General features: G+C 43.9%; 1 long non-coding RNA gene across 1 annotated transcript; it reads right to left on the reverse strand.

Moving 5' to 3' along the window:
* Positions 1-10,525: 10,525 nt before the first annotated feature.
* On the reverse strand, positions 10,526-11,988 carry LOC135534070 (uncharacterized). The gene is made up of 2 exons (XR_010454631.1): positions 10,896-11,988; positions 10,526-10,796 (listed from the first exon to the last, which is right to left on the reverse strand). It is a non-coding gene; the product is annotated as an uncharacterized LOC135534070 (long non-coding RNA).
* Positions 11,989-12,323: the final 335 nt, after the last annotated feature.

The raw sequence follows: 12,323 nt of genomic DNA on the forward strand, positions 1-12,323 counted from the left end.
TAGTGGGTGATAAGTCCAGTGGGTGATAAGTCCAGTGGGTGATAAGTCTAGTGGGTGATAAGTCCAGTGGGTGATAAGTCCAGTGGGTGATATGTCTAGTGGGTGATAAGTCCAGTGGGTGATAAGTCCAGTGGGTGATAAGTCTAGTGGGTGATAAGTCCAGTGGGTGATAAGTCCAGTGCGTGATAAGTCCAGTGGGTGATAAGTCCAGTGGGTGATAAGTCTAGTGGGTGATAAGTCCAGTGGGTGATAAGTCTAGTGGGTGATAAGTCCAGTGGGTGATAAGTCTAGTGGGTGATAAGTCCAGTGGGTGATAAGTCCAGTGGGTCTTGAGTGCTGAGAACAGAACTATAGGTCAAATCCTTAGCTTGAAACAGACTGTCGGACAAAGAGACAGACTGACAGCGAGACAGACAGACTTACCAATGTGCATGGCCGTCCACTGACCGTACACCACCCTGTCTCCGTTCTGCGCCTGACACTGTAGAAAGCCCATGTGGAGATCTAGAACCACTGGAATAGAGAACGTGGCGAATCGCTCGTCAACCGTCTCCATGCCAATGAACTCTGACTTGTTGTAGAGGGAGAAGGTGATGGGCGGAGTCCCCTTGAGGATTGGACACGTGACTTCCAGGGCAAAGTAGGTCCCGCCTCTTCCTTCAGTACCAGGAAGAGGAAGTCTGGTTCAGACACCAGCTCTGAAAGAGAGGAGAGGATGGATGGAGAGAGTTTGAAATAAGATATCATCTGAATACAGGGTTTGATTGAATACAACCCACTGACTTCACCAAAAATAATGTCAAAATGTGAATATGTGACAGACTTATGACAGAATCCATTTCAGCTGTCAGGAGCCGGAGAAATACGCAGTGTGGAGTTTTCCTGACCGCTGGACCTACCCGGGGAAAAACTCCTGCCCTAGACAAGAGAGATAGGGCAGTTTGAGGAAAACAACTCCCTTCAGGGAAACAACTCTTTTTCTAACAGAGAAAAATACAATTTGGGTAAGACTTAGATATGTGCATACTGGCTAGCATTTTACATTTTAGCAGACACTCTTATCCAGAGTGTCTAACAGGAGCAATTAGGATTAAGTGCCTTGCTCAAGGGCACAGACAGATTTTTGACCCAGTCGGCTCAGAGATTCAAACCAGCGACCTTTCGGTTACTGGCCCAACACTCTAACCACTAGGCTACCTTACCTGCCTCCCCTCTACACGCTAACCACTAGGCCACCTTACCTGCCCTTTACACCTAACCAGTAGGTTACCTGCCTCCTCTACACTCTAACCAGTAGGTTACCTGCCTCCCTCTACACTCTAACCACTAGGCTACCTGCCTCCTCTACACTCTAACCACTAGGCTACCTGCCTCCTCTACACTCTAACCACTAGGTTAAGTTACCTGCCTCCTCTACACTCTAACCACTAGGTTACCTGCCTCCTCTACACTCTAACCACTAGGCTACCTGCCTCCTCTACACTCTAACCACTAGGCTACCTGCCTCCTCTACACTCTAACCACTAGGCTACCTGCCTCCTCTACACTCTAACCACTAGGCTACCTGCCTCCTCTACACTCTAACCACTAGGCTACCTTACCTGCCTCCTTTACACTCTAACCACTAGGCTACCTGCCTCCTCTACACTCTAACCACTAGGCTACCTTACATGCCTCCTTTACACTCTAACCACTAGGCTACCTGCCTCCTCTATACTCTAACCACTAGGCTACCTGCCTCCTTTACACTCTAACCACTAGGCTACCTTACCTGCCTCCTTTACACTCTAACCACTAGGATACCTGCCTCCTCTACACTCTAACCACTAGGTTACCTGCCTCCTCTACACTCTAACCACTAGGCTACCTGCCTCCTTTACACTCTAACCACTAGGCTACCTTACCTGCCTCCTTTACACTCTAACCACTAGGCTACCTGCCTCCTCTACACTCTAACCACTAGGCTACCTGCCTCCTCTACACTCTAACCACTAGGCTACCTGCCTCCTCTCCACTCTAACCACTAGGCTACCTGCCTCCTCTACACTCTTACCACTAGGCTACCTGCCTCCTCTCCACTCTAACCACTAGGCTACCTGCCTCCTCTACACTCTAACCACTAGGCTACCTGCCTCTATACTTAGGTAAACACATTCTGAAGGGAAATAAGAGGGCAGAATGTTTTGCGTCTGTGTTCTTCAATAAAAACATCAACTTTAGAAAGGGGGTCTTTAACCTGTCTCCTCCCCTTCATCTTTAACCTGTCTCTTCCCCTTCATTTTTAACCTGTCTCCTCCCCTTCATCTTTAACCTGACTCCTCCCCTTCATCTTTAACCTGACTCCTCCCCTTCTTCTTTAACCTGTCTCCTCCCCTTCATCTTTAACCTGTCTCCTCCCCTTCATCTTTAACCTGTCTCCTCCCCCTAATCTTTAACCTGTCTCCTCCCCTTCATCTTTAACCTGTCTCCTCCCCTTCATCTTCAACCTGTCTCCTCCCCTTCATCTTTAACTCCTCCCTTCTTCTTTAACCTGTCTCCTCCCCTTCATCTTTAACCTGTCTCCTCCCCTTCCATCTTTAACCTGTCTCCTCCCCTTCATCTTTAACCTGTCTCCTTCCCCTTCATCTTGCCTGTCTCCTCCCCTTCATCTTCAGCCTGTCTCCTGCCACCCTGATTCTAGATCCATCTTTAACCCACAGGGGTACCTGTCTACCCACAGGGGGAACCCTCCTTCATCAGCCTACCCACAGTGGGTACTTGGCCTACCCACAGGGGGTACCTGGCCCACCCACAGGGGTACTTGGCCTACCCACAGGGTACTTGGCCCACCCACCTGGCCTACCCACAGGGGTACTTGGCCTACCCACAGGGGAAACCTGGCCTACCCACCAATAGGTACCTGGCCTACCCACAGGGGGTACTTGGCCTACCCACAGGGGGTACTTCACCCACAGAGGGTACTTGAGTAGTCTGGATGAGACCGCAGGCCTGCTGGTAAAATGCACATGAGGGGTACTACGGCAGAGCAACATTCAGTTAGTGGTCCAGTAACCAAGAAGGTTGAGAACCACTGCCATAAAGAATAGAGGACTCTTCTTTGTATCTGTCCCATTATGACATCTGTGAGAGCACGGGCAGCACCATTGAGATCATCTCCATTTTGAAGTAGTCAATTTTCTTCCTCTACTAATTCTACGAGTTGGTAAACAAACTGAAATGGTGCATACCGCCACCTGGAGAGTGTGTTGTTTGAACAGATGTACCAAGGTTGGTGATTTACTGCCACCTGCAGTTATGGAATGTTTCCTCACGACATAATTCATTGGCTGATCCTCCTGATGACCAGGGATGGAATCATGTTGATCCTTCCTTAACCCAGGAAGTCCCACCCACTTGACTAATTCAAAAATGGTGAAATCCCTCTATGTTGCTGCCCATGTTAAACGTGTTTTTTTTGTGGCACTAGAGCCCTCTATCTATCTCTATAATTACCCCTCGGTACAGATTTAGGACCAGCTTCCCTCCCCAAGCCTTAAGCATTAGTGTGGAAAATGCAAAACTGACTCAAGATCAGCATCTAGGGGCAACTTCACCCCTACTCCATAATTATGTGATACAAATGACCCCTGACCTCTGACCTTTGACCTTGATGACCTTGGCAGTGCTCCTGGAGGAGTAGACCTTGGTAAAGTTGGAGTTGGTTGGTAGCAACACAGGCGTACTTTCCCGCTGTCCTGGGGCACCATCCTGTAGTAGTGCATACAAATACAGATACTGTCAACAATATTTCCAGTGAGTGTTCACATATAAGAAGCTAAATAATCAAAAATTGACAAAGATCTATGTGACTGGAATGTGTATTTGTCAATAAATATATCAGTTCTCTTCAGTTGTTTGTATATCCAATGCACCCCCTGATCTAAGATGCATCCAGGTGGGCACAAATGAATCTCTGAAAGACAAACACAAGACAGACAGACCAGACAGACCGGTAATAACAGACCATCCACAATACAGTACCTGTAGATGAAGAGTTGTTCCGTGTCTGATTGTGTAAGGAGACAGGGGGAGGGGCTTCCCATCCACCAGCCACTGGTAGGAGACGTGGGTCCCTTTGGTGATGTTACAATGTAGGGACAGTGGCTTCCTTTCGTAGAACTCCACAGACCCTGATTGGACTACAACCTCTGCACCGTTGACTGGGTCTGTGGGAGAACACATACAACCATGCAGTAGAACCATTCGTAGCACCATAGAATCTGATAATGTTGTGTTCTAATTCTAGGAGGGCATTTTAGATCTGTGAAAACATTTTAGTTCTATTAAGACTTTGTAATTGTATAAAGACATTCAAATTCTATGAGGACATTTTAATTTATCTGAGGACATTCTAGTTCTATGAGTACATTCTAGTTCTATGAGTGCATTCTAGTTCTATGCGTACTAGTTCTATAGACATTCTAGTTCTATGAGTACATTTTAATTTATCTGAGGACATTCATGTTCTATGAGTACATTCTAGTTATAAGCATTCTAGTTCTATGCGTACATTCTAGTTCTATGAGGACATTCTAGTTCTATGAGTACATTTTAATTTATCTGAGGACATTCATGTTCTATGAGTACCTTCTAGTTATAGAGTACATTCTAGTTCTATGAGTACATTCTAGTTCTATGAGTACATTCTAGTTCTATGTACATTCTCGTTCTAAGAGTGCATTCTAGTTCTTTACATTCTCGTTCTATGAGTACATACATTTAGTTCTATGAGTACATGAGTCTAGTTCTATGAGTACATTCTAGTTCTATGAGTTCTATGAGTGCATTTTAATGAGTACATTTTAGTTCTATGAGTACATTCTAGTTCTATGAGTACATTCTAGTTCTATGAGTACATTCTCGTTCTATGAGTGCATTTTAGTTCTATGAGTACATTGTAGTTCTATGAGTACATTCTAGTTCTTAGTACATTCTAGTTCTATGAAGACATTGTAAACGCAGCAAAAAAAGAAATGTCCTCACTGTCAACTGCGTTTATTTTCAGCAAACTAAACGTGTAAATATTTGTATGAACATAAGGTTCAACAACTGAGACATAAACTGAACAAGTTCCACAGACATGTGACTAACAGAAATGGAATAATGTGTCCCTGAACAAAGGGGGGAATCAAACTCAAAAGTAACAGTCAGTATCTGGTGTGGCCACCAGCTGCATTAAATACTGCAGTGCATCTCCTCCTCATGGGCTGCACCAGATTTTCAGGTCTTGCTGAGATGTTACCTCTTCCACCAAGGCACCTGCAAGTTCCGGACATTTCTGGGGGAATGGCCCTAGCCCTCACCCTCCGATCCAACAGGTCCCAGAGGTGCTCAATGGGATTGAGATCCGGGCTCTTCGCTGGCCATGGCAGAACACTGACATTCCTGTCTTGCAGGAAATCATGCACAGAACGAGCAGTATGGCTGGTGGCAATGTCATGCTGGAGGGTCATGTCAGGATGAGCCTGCAGGAAGGGTACCACATGAGGGAGGAGGATGTCTTCCCTGAAACACACAGCGTTGAAATTGCATGCAATGAAAACAAGCTCAGTTCGATGATGCTGTGACACACCGCCACAGACCATGACGGACCCTCCACCTCCAAATCGATCCCACTCCAGAGTACAGGCCTCGGTGTAATGCTCATTCCTTCGACAATAAACACGAATCCGACGATCGCCCCTGGGGAGACAAAACCGCGTCTCGTCAGTGAAGAGCACTTTTTGCCAGTCCTGTCTGGTCCAGCGACGGTGGGTTTGTGCCCATAGGCGATGTTGTTGCCGGTGATGTCTGGTGAGGACCTGCCTTACAACAGGCCTACAAGCCCTCAGTCCAGCCTCTCTCAGCCTATTGAGGACAGTCTGTGGTCTAGAGTTGTTTTCCCTCTGGTTGCACATGTGACATGCTGGCAGAAATTATGTAAAAGGGATTTAAGTTTGTCTGTTAAAGTCCCCGGCCACTAGGAGCGCCACTTCTGGATGAGCATTTTCTTCTTTCCTTAAAGACTTATACAGCTGGTTGAGTGGACTTATACAGCTGGTTGAGTGGACTTATACAGCTGGTTGAGTGGACTTATACAGCTCGCTGAGTGGACTTATACAGCTGGTTGAGTGGACTTATACAGCTCGTTGAGTGGACTTATACAGCTCGCTGAGTGGACTTATACAGCTGGTTGAGTGGACTTATACAGCTGGTTGAGTGGACTTATACAGCTCGCTGAGTGGACTTATACAGCTGGTTGAGTGGACTTATACAGCTGGTTGAGTGGACTTATACAGCTCGCTGAGTGGACTTATACAGCTGGTTGAGTGGACTTATACAGCTCGCTGAGTGGACTTATACAGCTGGTTGAGTGGACTTATACAGCTGGTTGAGTGGACTTATACAGCTGGTTGAGTGGACTTATACAGCTCGCTGAGTGGACTTATACAGCTGGTTGAGTGGACTTATACAGCTGGTTGAGTGGACTTATACAGCTGGTTGAGTGGACTTATACAGCTCGCTGAGTGGACTTATACAGCTGGTTGAGTGGACTTATACAGCTGGTTGAGTGGACTTATACAGCTGGTTGAGTGGACTTATACAGCTGGTTGAGTGGACTTATACAGCTCGCTGAGTGGACTTATACAGCTGGTTGAGTGGACTTATACAGCTCGCTGAGTGGACTTATACAGCTGGTTGAGTGGACTTATACAGCTGGTTGAGTGGACTTATACAGCTGGTTGAGTGGACTTATACAGCTCGCTGAGTGGACTTATACAGCTGGTTGAGTGGACTTATACAGCTGGTTGAGTGGACTTATACAGGTGGACTTATACAACTCGCTGAGTGGACTTATACATCTGCAGCTGAGTGGACTTATACAGCTGCGCTGAGTGGACTTATACAGCTCGCTGGTGGACTTATACAGCTCGTGGTGGACTTATACACTGGTGGCTTATACAGCGACTTATACATGTGGACTTATACAGCTCGTTATGTGGACTTATACAGCTCGTTATGTGGACTTATACAGCTCGTTTATGTGGACTTATACAGCTCGTTGAGTGGACTTATACAGCTCGTTTAGTGGACTTATACAGCTCGTTAGTGGACTTATACAGCTGTTATGTGGACTTATACAGCTCGTTATGTGGACTTATACAGCTCGTTGGTGGACTTATACAGCTCGCTGAGTGGACTTATACAGCTCGCTGAGTGGACTTATACAGCTGGTTGAGTGGACTTATATAACTGGTTGAGTGGACTTATACAGCTCGTTGAGTTCGGTCTTAGTGCCAGCGTCAGTTTGTGGTGGTAAATAGACGTCTACGAAAAATACCAAGCTGAAAACTCTTGGTAGATGGTGTGGTATCATGTGGTACTCTACTTCAGCAATACATTGAGGGTTACCTTAACATTAGACATCGCGCCCCAGCTGTTATTGACAAACAGACACACACCCCACCGCTCGTCTTACCAGATGTAGCTGTTCTGTCCTGCCACGACGCGCAGAAAACCAAGACAACTGTATCTTATCCGTGTCGTCATTCTTAGTGAAACATAAGATATTACAGTTTTTAATGTCCCATTGGTAGGATGGTCTCAAACGGAGCTTTTCCAGTTTATTCTCCAGTGATTGCCCGTTGGCTAATAGAACAGATGGTAGAGGCGGGTCACCAACAAATTCTCACAAGGATCTGATCGGACCCTGATCTCCGCCCCTGTATTTCCTTATTTTCTTCATGCGAATGAAGGGATTTGAGCCTTGTCTGGGAGAAACATTATATCTTTCGCTTCAGACTCATTAAAGAAAATCATCTTTGTCCAGTTTGAGGTCACTGCTCTTATTTTCCAGGAATATTTTCGGTCATAAGAGACAGTAGCATCAACATTATGTACAAAATAAGTTACAAACAATGCGAAAAACACACAACTGGTTAGGAGCCCGTAAAATGGCAGCCATCCCCTCTGGCGCCATTCCAGGACAAAACAGACGTAATACAGGGCCTACGACTCACCGACTACTCTGAGGTGGTGTCTTTGACTGACAGTGGGGTGTATTACTGTGTTGTTCTGGACGCTAGCTACACACACCATGTAGCCTCGTAGGAAGCAGTGATGAACAGAGGGAAATTGGCCATCTCACCAGACAGAGCAGTGTAGAAGCCCAAGGCCTTGGACCGGTCACCTTCCCTGAGGACAGATTACAGTAATGGATTGGATTCATAACAGTGGTAAAATGTATATTTTATTGTGTTGTTTACATGGCATTATATTGACAGGGCTCTGTAGAAACTTAAAGCTGCAATTTGTAACTTTTTGAGGGCGACCCAACCAAATGCACATAGAAATGTGAGTTATAGATCTGCAATCCTCATTAAAAGCCAGTCTCAGAAGCGGTAGATCTGTTCTATGTGTGCTATTTCTATGCTTCCCGTTCTTAAGTTTTGTTTTTGCATCTTTTACTTTCAATTTTGTACACCAGCTTCAAACAGCAAATATACAGAAATATATTTCATAGCGGTTTAGGGTACAATGATTCTCTACGCTACACATGCTTGTTTTGTCACATAAACTGAAATTAGGCAAACTATTCGAATCTTAACAACCAGGAAATGGAGGAGCCATTTCTGCATTGTGCATCTTTAAGGTCTTGTCTAATGTGAGATTCAAATTGACCCCTAGAACCCTACTCCCTAGGCACTGCATTGGATTGATTAGCCTACTTGCCTACTGATATATTCATAACACCTCCTTTCAGATCTACAGTACTTAGCGGCTTGAGGTAGATATTGTAGCAATCTTAACCAAACACTTAGCAAGCTGGTCAAGAGGTTCGGAAAAGGATCTTTTGGCGTAACAACTAAGGTTTTGGGTTGACAGTCGTTTGAGTCTCAGTCAGGGCTTCCCTGAATTCCCTACATTACAGCAACACCCACCTGAATAGCTGGTAGAGGATGGACTCCTCTTTAGGGTAATGCAGAACTTCACACTGGAATTCTTCTACAGTCTTCTCTAGCACTGTTGAGGGGCCGTACAGCAACGGTCTGCCTAGGACCGAGGCTCCTGGGACCGACCCGAGGCTCCTGGGACCGAGGCTCCTTGGACTGGGAGAACAGGGGGTACACAACACAGTCAGACACACAGAAACACACACACACACGACACACACACACACACACACACACACACACACACACACACACACACACACACACACACACACACACACACACACACACACACACACACACACACACACACACACACACAGACACACACACAGACACACACACACACACCTTAGACAATGGCACAAAACTTACTTGTCTCCTGGCAGAAGGTGTAGAAACCTTCAGAGAAGAAGAAAAAAGACTGTTGGTGTTGTATAAAAGAATCATCTTCTCTCCAGAATAACAGCTACAGCAGGACTCACCCAGGACTCACCCAGGACTCACCCAGGACTCACCCAGGACTCACCCAGGACTCACCCAGTAAAACTACTACTGTTGTTTTGAGAGTCGTCATCTTCTCTCCAGAATAACAGCTACAGCAGGACTCACCCAGGACTCACCCAGTAAAACTACTACTGTTGTTTTGAGAGTCGTCATCTTCTCTCCAGAATAACAGCTACAGCAGGACTCACCCAGGACTCACCCAGGACTCACCCAGGACTCACCCAGGACTCACCCAGTAAAACTACTACTGTTGTTCTGAGAGTCGTCATCTTCTCTCCAGAATAACAACTACAGCAGGACTCACCCAGGACTCACCCAGGACTCACCCAGGACTCACCCAGTAAAACTACTACTGTTGTTTTGAGAGTCGTCATCTTCTCTCCTTCCTCCGTATCCACAAAACCCAATTTGACTGGAAGTTTGTTTTTGACTGAAGAAGCAGATATGGACTTGCATCCGTGTGTGTGTGTAAAGGTTTGAATGTATTCACATTGTGTTGTGTGTGTGTGTGTGTGTGTGTGTGTGTACTGCAGATAGTGGTTGGAGGGGTTAGTGGTTATGGAGGGTGGTGAGAGTGAATGAATGGTGGAGACAGAGAGAGCGAGAGAGAGCAGGATGTGGGGGCCGATAAAAATAACAGAAAGAAAGGTTAGGACCTAGTAACCTACACGCCCCACTACACACACACCAGACACACACTGCAGACACACCCAGCAGACACACACACACACACACACACACACACACACACACACACACACACACACACACACACACACACACACACACACACACACACACACAAAAACACACACACACACACACACACACACACACACACACACACACACACACACACACACACACACACACACCACCAGACACACACTGCAGACACACCCAGCAGACACACACACACACCAGACACACACACACACACACCAGACACACACACACACACACATGTGCACAGAACTGATAGTACTATACACCGTCCCCCTCCCTTATACCCCTCTCTCCAACAGCAGATCCACAAGAACACAACATGCTTCAAATGTCGCAACTTTATTAACACACGAGATGTAGCATTACATTTTGTATTGTTTCAGTATTGATAACAATTCTTCCATTAAAAGTCATAAAACATTTGAAAAGACGATTTACAGTCTTAATTTTCTTCACTTTGGTGCAATTTGTTTCACTTTGGTATGTGGTACATTTTCACAACTCTTAGACTCTAAACAGATCATCAAAATGTCACGTGGTCAAAACTCTAAGCACATTTTCAATTGACTGAGTACTACAAACTTAGCTTACCTATATAGTTTCATAACTGCTGAACCAAATGGAGTAGTGCTTAGCTTACCTATATAGTTTCATAACTACTGAACCAAAATGGAGTAGTGCTTAGTTTACCTATATAGTTTCATAACTGCTGAACCAAAATGGAGTAGTGCTTAGCTTACCTATATAGTTTCATAACTACTGAACCAAAATGGAGTAGTGCTTAGCTTACCTATATAGTTTCATAACTGCTGAACCAAAATGGAGTAGTGCTTAGTTTACCTACATAGTTTCATAACTGCTGAACCAAAATGGAGTAGTGCTTAGCTTACCTATATAGTTTCAACTGCTGAACACTGTAAAATGAATGTACATAAATGTATCAATTGTCATCAATTTATGTTGGAATTTAAAATCAAATACTATATGTATGTGTCTGTAAATACTACATCATCATTCTCCATCAGCCAGGGTGCTTCAATTGGACAACGTGGAGAGTCACTGGAAGTGCTTCCATTCAGAATTACACTGTGCTGTACAATGCACTGCTGAAATACTTGGGTTGTACATTACAATATATACCTGGGTTGTACATTACAATATATACCTGGGTTGTACATTACAATATATACCTGGGTTGTACATTACAATATATACCTGGGTTGTATATTACAATATATACCTGGGTTGTATATTACAATATATACCTGGGTTGTACATTACAATATATACCTGGGTTGTACATTACAATATATACCTGGGTTGTATATTACAATATATACCTGGGTTGTACATTACAATATATACCTGGGTTGTACATTACAATATATACCTGGGTTGTACATTACAATATATACCTGGGTTGTACATTACAATATATACCTGGGTTGTATATTACAATATATACCTGGGTTGTATATTACAATATATACCTGGGTTGTACATTACAATATATACCTGGGTTGTACATTACAATATATACCTGGGTTGTACATTACAATATATACCTGGGTTGTATATTACAATATATACCTGGGTTGTACATTACAATATATACCTGGGTTGTACATTACAATATATACCTGGGTTGTACATTACAATATATACCTGGGTTGTACATTACAATATATACCTGGGTTGTACATTACAATATATACCTGAGTTGTATATTACAATATGTTTATACCTGAGTTGTATATTACAATATGTTTATACCTGGGTTGTATATTACAATATTTATACCTGGGTTGTATATTACAAATATATACCTGAGTTGTATATTACAATATATTTATACCTGGGTTGCATATTACAATATATTTATACCTGGTTGTATATTACAATATATTTATACATGATTTGTATATTACAATATATTTATACCTGAGTTGTATATTACAATATGTTTATACCTGATTTGTATATTACAATATATTTATACCTGGGTTGTATATTACAATATGTTATATACCTGGGTTGTATATTATAAGACATAATATATTTATACCTGAGTTGTATATTACAATATAACAATATATTTATACCTGAGTTGTATATTAC

This window comes from Oncorhynchus masou, unplaced genomic scaffold (assembly GCF_036934945.1).
Source record: "Oncorhynchus masou masou isolate Uvic2021 unplaced genomic scaffold, UVic_Omas_1.1 unplaced_scaffold_2969, whole genome shotgun sequence".
Lineage (NCBI taxonomy): Eukaryota > Metazoa > Chordata > Actinopteri > Salmoniformes > Salmonidae > Oncorhynchus > Oncorhynchus masou.